This window comes from Macaca thibetana, chromosome 12 (assembly GCF_024542745.1).
Source record: "Macaca thibetana thibetana isolate TM-01 chromosome 12, ASM2454274v1, whole genome shotgun sequence".
Lineage (NCBI taxonomy): Eukaryota > Metazoa > Chordata > Mammalia > Primates > Cercopithecidae > Macaca > Macaca thibetana.
Window position 1 is genome coordinate 68,404,503 of NC_065589.1, and position 16,835 is coordinate 68,421,337.

The window sequence follows — 16,835 nt, forward strand, 5'->3', positions numbered from 1 at the left end:
ATCATACAACATGGGGTGTTTTGTGTGTGGTTTTTCTCACTTAGCATGATGCTTTCAAGGTTCATTCATGTGGTAGCATGTATCAGTATGTCATTCCTTTTCATAGATGAATAATATTCCACTGTATGGATATACCACATTTTGTTTATCCATTCATCTATTGATGGACACACTGGGTTGTTTCCGTCAAAAGATACCAAAGTTTTTCTTCCCATTGCACCCCAGCCCCAACTCTCCTCCTCCCCAGTTATCTCTCTCTCAGCTGGTGGCACTACCACTGACCCAGGTACTAGGCTCAAAACCTAGGAGTCACCTTTGATTTCTCTTTCTCTTGGCCCCACCCCACTTCTGACATCCAATCAGTACGTCTTGTTATATCACCCAGATACATCTTAAGTTTGGTCACATTTTACCACTTCCCCAGCTACCACCTAGTCCATGCTACTGTCACTCTGGCCACAATTCAGTCTTTCTGCTTCTTTTTTCCCCTTCCAATTCATTTCCCCACAGCACAAAATTATCTCTTAAAAGCATGAATCCAGATCATGCCACACCAGGACTGAGGAGCCTCAGATGCCTTCCCATTACACTGAAATAAAGCCTAAACACCAGGCTGTGGTCAGTAAGTCCAGTGTGATATGGCCCCTGCCTACCTACCTCTCTGAGCATCCCCTACACTCTCCAGCCACACTGGCTTCCCTCTGACCCTTTCCCACATACTCCTTGAGCTTCTGCCTGGGACACATGCCTTCCCCTCAGACCACGTGGCTCCCTCCTCCTCAACATGCAGAGAAGCCTTCCCTGATCTGAAATAGAGCCCTCACCCCAGACTCCCTTTATCCTCTTAAACTGATGGGTTTTTCCCTCGCACAACTTACACAACCATGTGAAACTATATTATTTTTGTCTCTTATTATCTGTCTTCCCCTACAAGAATGTAAGCTCCAAGAAAGTAGGTTACTTTGCCTTCGGCCAAATCCCTGGGGCCTAGAACAGTACCTAGCATGTACAAGGCATTCAATAAACCTTTGTTGCTTGAATAATGAATACAATGCATTATACACACACATAGAAAGAGGACTTTGTGCTTAATAAACAAAATAGCCATTCTTTGCAAACATCTTTGAACATTTACATGAATAGACCACAGAGCACTTTTCAATCAAGTTGGTGAGACTATAAATTAGTATAAGCTTTCTAATGAATAATTTGATAAGATTTATCCAATTTTCAAATGCAAATATCCTTTGAACCAACACCACTTACTGAAAAGCCCTTCCTTTCCACATCGAATTTCATTGACACCTTTGTGATAAATTAAGTGATCCCCTGTGTGCGGGTCTATGCCTGGACTCTATTCCATTCTGTCTATCTAATGTCTATTAGATCACTTTCAATGATGATATAAGGTTCATATAGACCTGAAAAAAGTTTCTTTCCACAGCATTATTTTTTTCTGCTAGTCTATGTTGTGGAGCTGGTTACTCTATACAACAATACGTTTAGTAAAGATTTAATACCACAGTAATATAGAAAATGTTTTTGGTTTTGCTAAGAAGATTTTTTACCATATTTCGAAGCATTTTCTGGGACATCATCCTCTTGGACCTTGGTGTATGTGTGTGGATGAGGAAGAGAGGGGTAAATTTTTTTAAATTGAAGGAACTTCCACTTTGCCTTTTTTTTTTTTTTTTTTTTGAAACGGAGTCTTGCTCTGTCACCCGGGCTGGAGTGCAGTGGCATGATCTCGGCTCGCTATAACTTCTGCCTCCTGGGTTCAAGCGATTCTCCTGCCTCAGCCTCCTGAGTAGCTGGGATTACAGGTGCCCACCACCACACCCTGCTAATTTTTGTATTTTTAGTAGAGATGGCATTTCACCATGTTGGTAAGGCCGATCTCGAACTCCTGACCTCATGACCCACCTGCCTCCAGCCTCCCAAAGTGCTGGGATTACAGGTGTGAGCCACCATGCCTGGCCCCATTTCGCCTTTTTACATTGATATCAAATATTCCTTCCCCCTTCCAAAGTTTCCTAAGGACATCCAAACGATACATCTTGCAAATAATACTGAAAAGGTACCATGTTGTGAATAGTGCTCAGGTATCCTAAATAAAACACCTTGTAAAACCAACACTTAGTTTGAGAAGTCACAGTGCTGAAGCAACTGGTATCTCTGTGGAGATGTAACGAGGACAAGACTTTAAACTTTTTTTTATGTTGAAGACTCTAGTTTATTTGTCCATTATGCAAATAGGAAAAGGAGAGAAAGCCAATCCTCTTTTTGATTTGACTGAGAAACCCTGTTAATGTTTATATAACTAGGGACGTAGGTGTCAACTACATTAGCACCAGGGCAACAAACCAACAAGTAAGACTATGAGCCAGAATTACTAATGTTGTTGAAGGTCATGCTTACGCTATATGGCAACAATTTCTAAAATTTCTAGCACCTACAAGACTTCTTTGTTCAAACAATAATTTCAATGATAAATTTACTTAAAGAAAACAGAAAAAGCTAGTAGAAGTTGGGAATATTTGTGCAAGACTTTATATCACCCTGGAAATAAGACTGATGTGAGAGTTCACATTTAACATCTTACCTCATCAGAGTCTTTTACAAAGTTTTAAGCTATGAAACGATCTCTTTCTCTCCCTCTCTCTCGTTGCTATGGAGAAGAAACATCTTTTTCACCTTTTTATTAGACATTTTTTAAAAATTATGAAGTTCTGTATTTTCAGAGCCAGACTCTGATATGTCATTAGTTAACACTAAAAGCAGAGTGCGACCTGTGAGTCTCAATTTTAGAAATGGGAAATGGGTTGTTAGGATTTGACTTGACAGTACTGCAATAGGAACAATTTATCTTCCACATTACAAAGAACAAGAGTCAGACTGACGCTGGACTTCTCATCAGCAACGCTATGCCATGGTTTGAATGTGTCCCCTCCAAAATTCAGATGTTAGATTAAACCTTGTTGGTCAATGTGATACTATTAAGAGGTGGGGCTTTTAAGAGGTGGTTAGGCCATAAGGGCTCCTCCCTCACAAATGGGATGAAGGCCCTTATAAAAGAGGCTTCAGGCAGCTTTCAGTTCTCTTGCCCTTCTGCCTTCTGCCATGAGAGGACACAGCGTTCCTTCCCTCTGGAGGATGCAGTAATAAGGGTCATCTTGGAAGCAGAGGACAGCCCTCACCAGACAACTGAACCTGCCGTGCTGTGGACTTCCAGTCTTCAGAACTGTAAGAAAGTACATTTCTGTTCTTTATAAATTACCCAGTTTATGATATTTTGTTACAGCAGCACAATTGAACTAAAACACAAAGGTACTGAAACACAATAAGGAAATAGCTACTGTTATTGGTAACATGATTATAAACTGGAATAGTGTGGCCAGGCAAGCACAATTAAGTGTGAAGGTGGAATAAAGACATTTTTCACACGTCTTTATTCCTCCAATTACCTCCCATTTGCCCATTTTTGGGAAGTTGCTTAAAAATATTCTGCGGCAAAATAAGGAGAAAATGAAGAAAGGGGAAGACCAGTGATTCAAGAAACAGTGAAACAAACCCAAAAAGCAGGAAAGAGAAGTTGCAATGTGACTTGCTATGAGGCAAGATGAAAGAGTAACCAGTAGAGATTGGAGGAGAAGGTGATGCCCCAGGAGGAAAGTCACCAGTGGAAAAAAAGTGTACGTGGATGGAGAGAATGGTTGTAAGTAATAAAATGAAGTAACTGAAAAAAGGTTGAAAATAATATAAAGGCAAATGACACAAGAGACCAAAAAAAAAAAAAAAGGCAACTAGAAATACCACAAAACAAAAAACAAACAAAAAACCATCGGCCAGACGTGGTGGCTTCCGTCTATAATCCCAGCACTTTGGGAGGCCAAGGTGGGCAGATCACTTGAGGTCAGGAGTTTGAAACCAGCCTGGCCAACATGGCGAAACCCCCATCTCTACTAAAAAAATACAAAAATTAGCTGGGCGTGACGGTGGGCACCTGTGGTCCCAGCTACTCGGGAGCCTGAGGTGGGGGAATTGCTTCAACCCATGAGGTGGAGGTTGTAGAGAGCTGAGATTGTGCCACTGCACTTCAGCCTGGGCAACAGAGGGAGACTCCATCTCAAGAGAAAAGAAAAAACACACCCAAAAAAAAAAAACGTAATTTTTTTAAAGGAAATGAAAGCATAATGTTCCCCCTTGCTTCCAATGTAAAGAGAGACCTGCACTCTAGGAGTGAAAATTTGGTGGTGTAGTGTAATGGCTCATCGAATTGAATAGTCTGTGTAGATTAGTAAAGGTCTTCAAAACTAGGCTCTGAGATGCGTACCCATGGTCTGAGAAGCACCAGAGAACCACAACTTGTTCTTAAGGAAGAGAATGAAAAGTTAAAGGCAGCATTTTAGGCAAGGTAGCCTGGCAGTAGGAGAGGAAGGAGGCCAAGTAGTACGTCTGTTGCCATTTTCCAGGCATGAGGTAGAGGAGTAAACCCACAATAGGGAAGGAAAAAACAAATCAGGAAGGCATTCCAAAGGAGGACACTATAGGATCCAAGTACCAGGACTGGGTAGAGGAGAGGGGATGGTTCCAAAGTTTTCTGGTCTGTGAACTGGGAAAATGGTGAAAGCTTTTATCTAGTGTTGCTGTTTGATCATTGCACACATACTTCTCAGCCTCGTTGTCCTCCTCCTTCTTCCTTTTCTCTTCCTCCTCCCAGGTTAATTTTTTTTTTTTTTTGAGACGGAGTCTCGCTCTGTCGCCCAGGCTGGAGTGCAGGGGCCGGATCTCAGCTCACTGCAAGCTCCGCCTCCCGGGTTTACGCCATTCTCCTGCCTCAGCCTCCCGAGTAGCTGGGACTACAGGCGCCCGCCACCTCGCCCGGCTAGTTTTTTGTATTTTTTAGTAGAGACGGGGTTTCACCGTGTTAGCCAGGATGGTCTCAATCTCCTGACCTCGTGATCCACCCGTCTCGGCCTCCCAAAGTGCTTGGATTACAGGCTTGAGCCACCGCGCCCGGTCCTCCCAGGTTAATTTTAAGCTCCTTGAGGGCAGAGTCTAAAGCTTGAGTGTGTTTTGTTGACAACCAGCTCTGAGGCCTACCACCATAGGCACTGAGCTGATGTGTGTGGTTGATGGTGGTGGTGGTGATGATAATGTTGCAGTGCTTTATAGATGGGGAAAAGGGGGAAGAGGAGTGATTTGGGGCATAAAATAATGATGATGGGGCTGTGCGCTGTGGCTCATGCCTGTAATCCCAGCACTTTGGGAGGCTGAGGCAGGTGGATCACCTGAGATCAAGACCAGCCTGGCTAACATGGTGAAACCCTGTCCCTATAAAAATACAAAAATTAGCCGGGCATGGTGGCAGGCGCCTGTAATCCCAGCTACTCAGGAGGCTGAGGCGGGAGAATTGCTTGAACCCGGGAGGTGGAGGTTGCAGTGAGCTGAGATTGTGCCATTGCACTCCAGCCTGGGTGACAGAGCAAGACTCAGTCTCAAAAAATAATAATAATGATGATGATGGAAATTAAACTTAGTGAGATGCCAGCTCCTACTGGGAGATGGAAGAAAATACTTTTTGAAATAATTACTGCTACTTCTTGTTTACTGAAATTCCTTATTTTATGTTTCCTTTCTTTAGCATCCTTTACTTAATGCCTTGTCTACCTATGTAGAATTAAAACCAAGCATTATTGGGAGGTCTGAGCGCAGTCAAGGAAATTCACTTCGAAATTCTTCTTTCAAAATATGTTTTGGCTGAAAACAAATGCACTCATTTTTAGGAAGCAGAACTACTTAAGCAAGATCCAGCCTACGAGCATAGGTGTTCTACATCTTGTTTTGTTCTTATTTCTGAAGACCAAAAAAAAAAAAAAAAAAAAAAAAAAAGCGTTATTTCCAAAGGAAGCACTAGGTGGCACTTGTGATGTATTCGATAGTTGCCTCAGATCTTTTTGGAAAAGGTTTGAGAGAAAAAAATGCAATAAATATTAAAATGGGAAAATCGTCATTACAATAATGAAGATCAGTATGATTGTGTTTACTATGTTACTATGTATGAGAATATCTTTATGCAGTATTTGCATTTAAAATCTGGGCTTCGCTTTCTTGATAAAAACTGCAAGAAGGGAACTGACATTTCTATAATATATGAAACCCCGTATGACTAAAATAATAAATACAAATGTAATGCCTGCTTTGCAAAAAGATTGACTGTAAATCTTCTTTTAAATAGTTTCTGTCTTCCATTTAGAGTGTTTGAATTTGTAAAAACAGATACCGGAATAAATTTTTCAAGGTCCATCTATTGTGTAAAGCAAAATTTTAAAAATCGTAACTTGATATAAGGCACTACAGCTTCAAGGTTTTGACTAATACTAACCAAAAAAGAACAAAAGAAAGAGAAAGAAAGAGAGAGGAAGATTAAAGCAGATGTCTCAGGGTTTTTACCTTTTTTAAAGTAATAACATAAAGACTTTAAGCAAATGTATTCTTTTCTGTGATTCAGTTGGTTCCCATTTGGCAATTGCTTAATTCTCTCATGGTCCCATTTTAATGTTGAGAGATTGCAAGCTTTTAACAGAAATTTGGGTTGAGAAGGAACTATGAAAAATAGAAAATATTGTTGCCAAATACCATGGCAACAACTGTAGCCTGCAGACCTTTTCACGATACTGCATCTTTCCCCTACCTATTGTCTAGCCTTGGCAGTAACCATTTTATGGATTAGGTTCTCTTGTGGCTTCGTCTCACTTTTCTACCTCTTATTCTTCCTTTGTCTCATTTTTCTTCCTTATTTTAAATGTATTTTTTCTTGTCATACCTCTGTAGGATAATTTAACACAATGAAATCCTTTTGGAACAAGCTGGGTTATAAATAAATTAATAATAATGCTAATATACCGTCTTGTAATTGCACTAATGTGTGGGTTTGGATGAAATTGACATTTTGAAGGTAGTATCTCATATAGTAGTAAACTCAGCATGTCAGAACTCAGAGCTAAATATGCAAAACAGCGACAGTGCTGAAAAAAATCTTGGATCTCGGTGTAATAGTTGAATGTCTTTGGATGCAAATGATAGAAATGGATTCTGATTAATTGAAGCGAAAAGAGACTTTAACAGGGTGCTAGCTAGGAACTCAGAGGATAGGTGGGAGGCTGGAGAGCCAAATCAGGACACAAGCCAGGAATGAAGGCAATTCCTGGAGTCCAGGCAGCATGAACAACTGAAGGATCTTGTCTGGGTGCTGCTCCTCCAGTGTATGTGTTCCAATATTTTCCCATTCCTTACGCACCTCCACTCAAGATGAAAAGTTCCAAGAGTCCAGACTGCTTGATGTTTTCTGGGCATTCACAGATTTATAGTACTAAAAATATGTGAGACCAGGTACAGTGGCTCACGCCTGTAATCCCAGCAATTTGGGAGGCCAAGGCAAGAGAATCACTTGAGCCAAGGAATTTGAGACCAGCCTGGGCAACATAGTGAGACAGTGTCTCTACAGATAAATAAATAAATAACTTAGCCAGGCATGGTGGTGCACATCTGTAGTACCAGCTACTTGGGAGGCTGAGGTGGGAGGATTGCTTGAGCCCGGGAGTTCAAAGCTGCATACGATGAGTGGTGATCACACCACTGTACTCCAGCCTGGGTGATTGATAGAGAGCCTCTCTCTCTAAAAAAAAAAAGGAAATTTAGTATAGAATGGAAGCTCTCTTGAAAGGTTGCCAAAACATAAAATAGCATAAATTTGGAAGAAGAAGTCATCCCAGGAGTCCAGTTGTCTTACTTTGGGTCACATGTAGCTCCTTGGTTGCAGAGAGGGGATGAGAAATACTGAGTTGCATTCCAATCAAGACTGTCCTCCAACTGGAAGATGCAATAGGAAATTGGGGTGCTCCTAGGAAGGGTGATCCTGGTCACTGGCCATCCAAAAAACAACGTATGTGCATTACATTACAGCAAGAGTAGATTGTAAGTTTCAGTGTTGTATTCTAAAGCTCTAGCGTGGGGCAAATAGTGTCTCTGAAAAGTGCATATCCATGCAGAACCTCAGAATGCGACTTTGTATAGAAATAGAGTTACTGCTGATGTTATTAGTTAAGGATCAAGACGAGACCTCACTGGATTAGAGTGGACCCTAAATCTAATGATTGTCTTTATAAGAGTCAAAACAGCACACACAGAGACACACGGAGAAGAAAGTGATGTGAAGATGGAGGCAGAGATTGGAGCCATGCACCCACCAGGCAAGGAACACCAAGGATTGCCAGGATCGCCAGAAGCTAAGAAAGAGGCATGGGGAGGTTTCTCCCTCAGAGCCTCCAGGAGCCACTAAGCTTACCCACACTTTGATTTGGGACTTCTGGCCTCCTGAATGGTGACAGAATACATTTCTGTTGTTTTAAGCTAGTCATTTTGTGCCACTTGGCTATGGCAGCCATTGGAACCTAATGCAACCCATAAGAGCAGATTTTTTGGCAAAACCCTAAGAAGTAAAACCATGAGAATAGGCACATGGTAAGTGCATTTTTGTGATAGTGAATACAAATGCATTTTTGTGACAGTGAACGTAATGCAATCCCTAAGAGCAGATTCTTTGGCAAAACCCTAAAAAGTAAAACCATGAGAATAGGCACATGGTAAATGCATTTTGTGACAGTGAATACATTTGGTGACAGTGTATTCCTTTTTATTTCAAAAGAGAATAAATCTGTGAATGGTTTAGTTCATTTATGCCACAAAGAGCTGTTGAGTCCCTCTTATGTGCTGGGACATTCTAGGACCTGGAAATACAGGTGTGAACCAATGGGACAGAATCACTAATCTCAGGGGGCTTGTACTCAGAGGGTTAACAGTAAACAAGACAAACTGGGGTTGAGATCAGGGCCAGGAGGAGAGCAAAGCTGGATGATGTGATCTAATGGGATGGGCAGGAAGTGGGGAGCCCATTCAGATTGGTGGTCAGGCAAGAAGAAAGCCAAGATCCAATCACGAGGAGTCAGACATTCTTGAGCTAAGGGAAGGGCATTCCACACAGAGGGAGCAGAGAGACACTGGAGCAGAGGGACCACTGACAAGCGGAAGGAGATGAACTAGACAATGTAGGCAGAGACAGTTCATGACTTATTTTCTAAGATACATCATAGAAGTGGAGAATCTTATTTTTCCTTTTTTGAAACAAAGTCTTGCTCTTGTCCCCCAGGCTGGAGTGCAATGGCGCCATCTTGGCTCACTGCAACCTCCGCCTCCTGGGTTCAAGTGAGTCTCCTGCCTCGGCCTCCCAAGTAGCTGAGACTACAGGCGTGTGCCGCCACACCTGGCTAATTTTTGTATTTTTAGTAGAGACGGAGTTTCGCCATGTTGGCCAGGCTGGTCTCAAACTCCTGACCTCAGATGATCCTCCCACCTCGGTGTCCCAAAGTGCTGGGATTACAGGCGTGAGCCACTGCACCCGGCAGAGAATCTTAAGTAGGAAAGTAACACCTACTGATTTAAACATTTGGTCGGTCCACCTGCTGTTTGGGAAAAAAACTGCAGTGGGGCAAAGGGTGCAGGGGGCACGTGGGAAGCTAGCACAGGCCAGATGAGAGTAAATGGGGCTCAGAATCAAGTAGTTAGTGAGCCGGAGAGAAGTGGGCTAACTGTGGATATGTGTGAGGTAGAGTTTGACAGGACTAGTAATTATTAGTTAAGTGCCTTCTCTTGGCCCACCGTTACTTGAAATTCTATAAGGGATACCTTATAGAAACTATTATATCACCAAGACTAATATTCAGGAGGCTTATATGCTTATATGAAATTGAACAAAAAAGATGGTATACATATGACATATTTATAAAATGTATACAGACTCAGACTGCCTCAGTGTGTGATTGATAGAGGCAATAAAGGTAGAAAGAAGGCCTCTGTGCCAACAAAGGTAACAGGGAAGGTTCCACGGACTCGAGATGGGCCTTTGAAGATACATGAGACAGAAGGAGAGCATTCCAGGGTGGATTAGGCATGAACGAAAGAAAAGAGAAAAGTGGACAATGATTGTACAATATTTAGGGTGGATGAATAAACTGATTTGATTGGATTAGAGAGCTTAAATACAGTAAATAATGCCAATAAAATTAGGTCAGTAAAGTGAGGGTAGATGATAGAGGACTGATATCCAGGAGGAGTTTAGATTTAATCTTTTAAGCTGGGGGCAAGCTCACGCCTGTAATCCCAGCACTTTGGGAGGTTGAGGCAGGGGGATCACTTGATGTCAGGAATTCAAGACCAGCCTGGCCAACATGGTGAAACCTCAACTCTACTAAAAATACAAAAATTAGCTGGGCGTGGTGGCAGGTGCCTATAATCCCAGCTGCTCGGGAGGGTAAGGCACGAGAATCGCTTGAACCTAGGAGGCAGAGGTTTCAGTGAGCCAAGATCGCACCACTGCATTCCAGCCTGGGCAACAGAGCAACATGCTGTCTCAAAAATAAATACATAAATAAAACAAAATAAATTTACTCTTTTAGACCAGGGATCTGTAAGCTTTTTCTGAAAAGGGCCAGGTGGTAAATATTTTTCATTTGGCAGACCATGCAATCTTCATCTCAACTCTCAAATTTTTAATTGTAGTGTGAAGGCAGCCATACACAAAACTTTGAAAATGAGCATGGCTGTTTCAATAAAGCTGCTAATGAAAACAGGTGGGCTGGGCATGGTGGCTCACACCTGTAATTCCAGCACTTTGGGAGGCTGAGGCAGGCAGATCACAAGGTCAGGAGATCGAGACCAGCCTGGCTAACCTGGTAAAACCCCATCTCTAGTAAAAATACAAAAAATTAGCCAGGTGCAGTGGCACACGCCTGTAGTCCCAGCTACTCAGGAGGCTGAGGCAGGAGAATTGCTTGAACCCGGGAGGTGGAGCTTGCAGTGAGCCGAGATCGTGACACTGCACTCTAGCCTGGGCAACAGAGTGAGACTTCATCTCAAGGAAAAAAAAAAAAAAAAAAGATAGGAAAGGAAAGAAAACAGGTGGCCGTGGGGCGTGGTGGCTCGTGCCTGTAGTCCCAATGACTCAGGAGGCTGAGGTGGGAGGATCCCTTGTGGCCAGGAGTTTGAGATTGTGGTGAGCTACGATCACACAACTGCACTCCAGCCTGGGTGGCAGAAGGAGAACCCATCTCGAAAAATAAAAAAATTAAACAACAACAACAACAACAAACAATGGCAGATTGGACTTGGTCTTTGGGCTAGAGCAGTAGAGCAATAAAATAAAAATGGTGTTTTATTAGGATTTTTGAAATAACCACGTACAAATGTAGTGGGCATTTTTAGCTACTTAGCATCCATTTTCCCTCTCCTTGGTCCGCACCCTGTCCAGGTTTTCCATCAGATGCCTACTTCTCTCACATGTTTAAGGAGAATGTGATTGCACTCTCAGCTGTGTGAGTTGAAGTCCATCAGGTTATCCTATTTCTTTCCACAGTATTGGTTCATACAACCCAGACCTAAGCCAACTAGTGCATGCTCTTTCTCAGGCATAGATGGTGGTTCAGGAAGGGCATCTGGCAAATGTTGTCCAGTAACATGCAAAGGATGTTCACTGGGGCTTCTAGAAAGACACTTTCTCACTTCTCTGAGAGCCACCACAGAGGACACTCTCTCCCTCTCTGGGCAGGATGGTATAGGGATATGAAACCTGAATCTCTAGATTCATTTTGCCGTCCTGAGAGAAGCGAGATCTAGAATGAAGTTGACAAGACTGAAGACAGAGAAGACAAAGGTAAAGAAGGAGGTCTTTAACATGGCTGAACAACTAAATTAAACCTACCCTGAAGCCTATCCTACCTTGGACTTTTTATAAATCACTTCCATTGCTTCCATTTGTCTGAGTTATCTATCCCTTGAAATTGAAAGTATTTCATTGTCACAGCAAAATCACATGAAATGGGGAAATGCTGAAGGGAACTGGAGCAGACAGGAGACTAGGCACAAAGTAATAAGACATGAAATGGCAGTGAGAAGAAGAGGGACAGCCTGAGTCACTGCAAGGGGAGAATTCATTTGGAAGTCTAATCTATATCAATGTGACCAGAATGTCCTTGTTAAATAAGAGACAGAGGAAAATTTAAGAAATATAGCTTCCTTTGCCCACCACACCTCACCACCTCAACACTAAAAGCCTGTTTATAGCACTTCCTTATACCCAATACACCATGTTTGGCTATCACGAAAAAATTACAAGGCATAATAAAAGGCAAAAAACACAGTTTGAAGAAACAGGCGCTGCAGGAATGTTGAAGTTACCAGAGCAGGAATTTCAAATAACAATAATTCATATGCTAAGGGCTACACTGAATAAAGCAGGCAGTGTGCAAGAACAGATGGACAATGTAAGCAAGACAGAAATCCTAAAATAAAAACAGGCCAGGCGCAGTGGTTCATACCTGTAATCCCAGCTCTTTGGGAGGCCAAGGCAGGCAGATCACCTGAGGTCAGGAGTTCAAGACCAGCCAGGTATGGTGACACATGCCTATAATCCCAGCTACTCGGGAGGCTGAGGCATAGAATCACTTGAACCTGGGAGGTGGAGACTCTAGTGAGCAGGGATTGCACCACTGCCCTCCAGCCTGGATGACGGAGCAAGACTCCATCTCAAAAAAAAAAAAAAAAAAAAAACTTTTTTCTTTCCTTCCTTCCTTCCTTCCTTCCTTTTTCTTTCTTTCCTTTCTTTCTTTCTTTCTTTTCTTTTTTTCTTTACTTCTTTCTTTTTTTTGTTTTTTTTTTTTTTTTTGGATGGAGTTTTGCTCTTGTTGCCCAGGCTGGAGTGCAATGGTGCAATCTCAGCTCACCACAATCCCTGCCTCCCCGATTCCCAGGAGAATTGCCTCAGTCTCCCAAGTAGCTGGGATTACAGGCACCCGCCACCATGCCCAGCTAATTTTGTATTTTTAGTAAAGATGGGGTTTCTCCATGTTGGTCAGGCTGGTCTCAAACTCCCAACCTCAGGTCATCTGCCTGCCTCGGCCTCCCAAAGTGCTGGGATTACAGGCATGAGCCACCACACCTGGCCAACTTATATTTTTCTTGTTCTTAATTGAACTAACAGTAACAGTTGGTTCAAGATAATAACAGAAATGATGCATTCAATTGTGTATGCTTATGTATATGTTTTATATATTAGACATATATGCACGTTATGTATTACATATATATCATAGTCTATATATGCTTATATATGTGAAATAAATGACAGTAATGATATAAAGATCAGGAGGAAGGAATTAGGATTATTTTGCTCTTATATGGTACTCACTTTACCTGTGAAATGGTATAGTGTTATTTGGAAGTTGACTTGGATTAGTTGTAAAAGTATACTGTAAACTCTAGAGCAATCACTATAAAGAAGTGACAAGAAGTATAGCCAAAAACTAAGAGAAAATGGAATAACATAAAAGGTTTATTTAAAACAGTAAAAGGCAGAAAAAGAATGAAAGACAAAAAATAGATCCCCGCTGGCAAGGGGCATGGAAAAGAAAGAAGAAAAGGAATAAGCTTAACAAATAGAAAACAGTAACAAATATGATAGATGTCAATCAAACTATATCAATGATCACTTTAACATCAATAGCTTAAATGTACCAATCAAAAGACAGTGATTGTCAAGGTGGATCAAAAAAGACTTATCAACATGTTGTCTACAAGAAACCCACTTTGAATATAAAGACACATACATATTAAAAGTAACAGATGGAGAAAGACATACCATGTTAATACTAATAAAAAAAATTTGGAACACTGACAGCACCAAATGCTGGTGAGTATGTTCAGCAACAGGATCTATCCATTCATTGCTAGTAGAAATGCAAAATGATACAGCTACTTTGGAGGAAGTTTTAGTCATTTTCTACAAAGCTAAGCATCCTATTACCAAACAATCCAGCAGTTGTGCTCCTTGGTATTCACCTAAAGGAGATGAAAACTTTTGTGCTTACAGAAATCTGCACATTGATGTTTACAGCAGGTTTATTTATAGTTGCTAAATCTTGGAAGCAACCGTGACGTCCTTCAGTAAGTGATTGAGTAAGTAAAGTGTGGAACATCTAGACAATTTTGCTGTGAACCTAAAACTGGCTCTAAAAAGTAGTCTATTTTTTTAAAAAGAGTTTTAGGAGGGGAAATCATCATCAGATTAATAAAGAACAAAAATGGGTGTAGAAGAAGAGTTAACTGCAATGGTACAGGTGAGAGATGGTGCTAGTTTGGTCTCAGGTGGCAGCAAAGGAGAAAATGAAAAGATGATAGCCCTAGAGGGGAAATAAGATTCACAGACGTGTCTCTCTGGAAGTCAATGAACTATTTGCCCTTAGTTTCCTTATCTGCTAAAAGAGAGAGAGGAGTATGGGGGTTGACCAGAGGTCTTCATGATTTAGGGATAACCTATCACTGAACCAAACGTAAGGCAAACAGAATCAACTGAATGCTTGAGTCAGACATGTTTTCCTTTGTAATGGCAGCTCTATATTAAACAAGAGCAATATGAGGCAGATGATGGTTTTTATGAGAGAATTTTGAAAACATAACTTCCTGAACACTCTTTAAATAAAACAACCCATTTCTTTATTATCCTAACTGTGCTAATAGTGGCTATTAAACATGATAATGTAATCAAATATGAAAAGAGCCATTAAGAGACACAGACAATATGTGGAGAGGTTCCAAACTACTTCAAACAGGAGTCCCAGAAGTAAACAAAGGAAATGGAAGAGAAGTGCTATTTGAAGAGATAATAGCTAATACACTGATAGACTTTGAGAAAGTCAGAATCCCTCAGATTAAAAGTAACAGGAGGTACAGAGCAGGAAAAGTGAAAGTAAACTTACACCTACACATTACGATGGAACAGTAGAAAACCAAAGCTGAAGAGGAAAACTCTTAAAGCTCCCAGAGAGAAAGTACAGATTTCTTAAAAGGAATGACGATTAGATGGACAGCAGACTTTTCATCAGCAAAAACAAGTGCCAGAGGACAACAGGTAATAATGGTAGTTAGTGCTGATGATAAATAACCATCAACATAAAAATCTATACTCACATAAACTATCATTTAAAAGCACCTGAGAAATGTAACTGCACGATCATTGATGAAAAGGACATAGTATAGAAGAATAATAACAGCAAACATTTATTGAATACTTACTATGTGCAAAGATAGTGTTCAAAGCCCAAAAGTTATTTAATTCTCACATCAATCTTGAGGGAGCTAGTATAATTACCCTGATTTTACACAAAAGAAAACTGAAGCACAGAGAAGCACAGAAAGGTTGAGTTACTTATCCAAGATCACACAGCCGTAAAGTGGCAGAGCCAAGGCTCTACACCAGGCAGCCTGGTTTTGAAGCCTGTGTATGTTCTCACCACTCCCAGAGACTGGGGGAAGGAGTCAGACTCAGGCAAAGAGCAGCAGGCACAGAAATGAGTAATAATATGAGGGTACTATGTTTTTAAAACTTGAGAGAATTGAATTCTTATGTGTTCTTTTAAGAAACAAAATTAAAATTCTTGGCAATACTGACAAGGCAGATGGAAGAAAAGTGGGAGTGAGCTTTGTTCTCTAGTAAGTGTGGAAAGTCCAGGAAGTGATCAGAGATAAATATTGGACTTTGGGCTTTTTGGGTTGCTTTGTAGGTTTAGTTAAATGCAGAAGTTAACAGTTAAAGGATAAAAACACTAAAAAACATATGTAAAGACAATACGAGACCTTATTATGAGGAAGAACGTGGAATTTACCTTTATTCTCACTGATAGAATTAATTAAATGGGCCAGGTGCAGTGGCTTACGCCTATAATCCCAGCACTTTGGGAGGCTGAGGTGGGTAGATCACCTGAGGTCAGGAGTTTGAGACCAGCCTGGCCAACATGGTGAAACCCCATCTCTACTACAAAAAAAAAAAAAAAAAAAATTAGCTGGACATGGTGGTGGGCACCTGTAATTTCAGTTACATGAGAGGCTGAGGCAGGAGAATCACTTGAACTCAGGAGGCGGAGGTTGCAGTGAGCCAAGATCACGTCACTGCACTCCAGTCTGGGCAACAAGAGTAAAACTTCATCTGAAAACAAACAAACAAACAAAAAAAGAATGAATTAAATGAACCGTGGCCAATGGCCAGTGGCCAGTGTTCCTTCTCTGCAGATAAACCTTAGGAGTTTACAGCACACAGACCAGATCAGTCAGGAGTGGCCATCACACCATGGGGCACCCTCAGTGGCCTTCTGCATTTTTTGCCAGAAGTTAGCATGTGCCTGTGACCTAAGCCTCACCTGTAAGCCCAGGACAGAGCTGTGAACTGTAAGTAGAATGTCACGTGGCCCTTACAGAGCAACTCTAACTCAGCGGTTAGTTGAGTGGAGGTCATAAACCAAAATAAAATTGTAAGCCCCCCAGTTGGCTAAACAGGCCTCTCTCTTGGCCAACAGGATCCCAAAGAAACCTGAGAAACTACTTCATGCCATGATGGAAAAGGCAAGGTTGGACATGCCTCCTTTTACCCTGGTAAATGGTAAAATGACTGGTTATTTTAAAAATAGGAATGCTTAGGACAAAACAAAGTCCAAGCATGTCATAAATGGTCTGTGTAAATCACGTTCAGGTTCCTAAAAGAACTTATGAAAGAAATTTTGTATGTGATTAAGGTGTCTATAATTAAAAGGAAATTGTAATCATCTTTCTAGAGATTGGGCTTTGATGTTAAAAACACATTAAGGCACTAAATAATTGATTAGAACAACAGATTTTCTTTCTTTTTTTTTTTTTTTTTCCTGAGATGGAGTCACGCTCTGTCACCCAGGCTG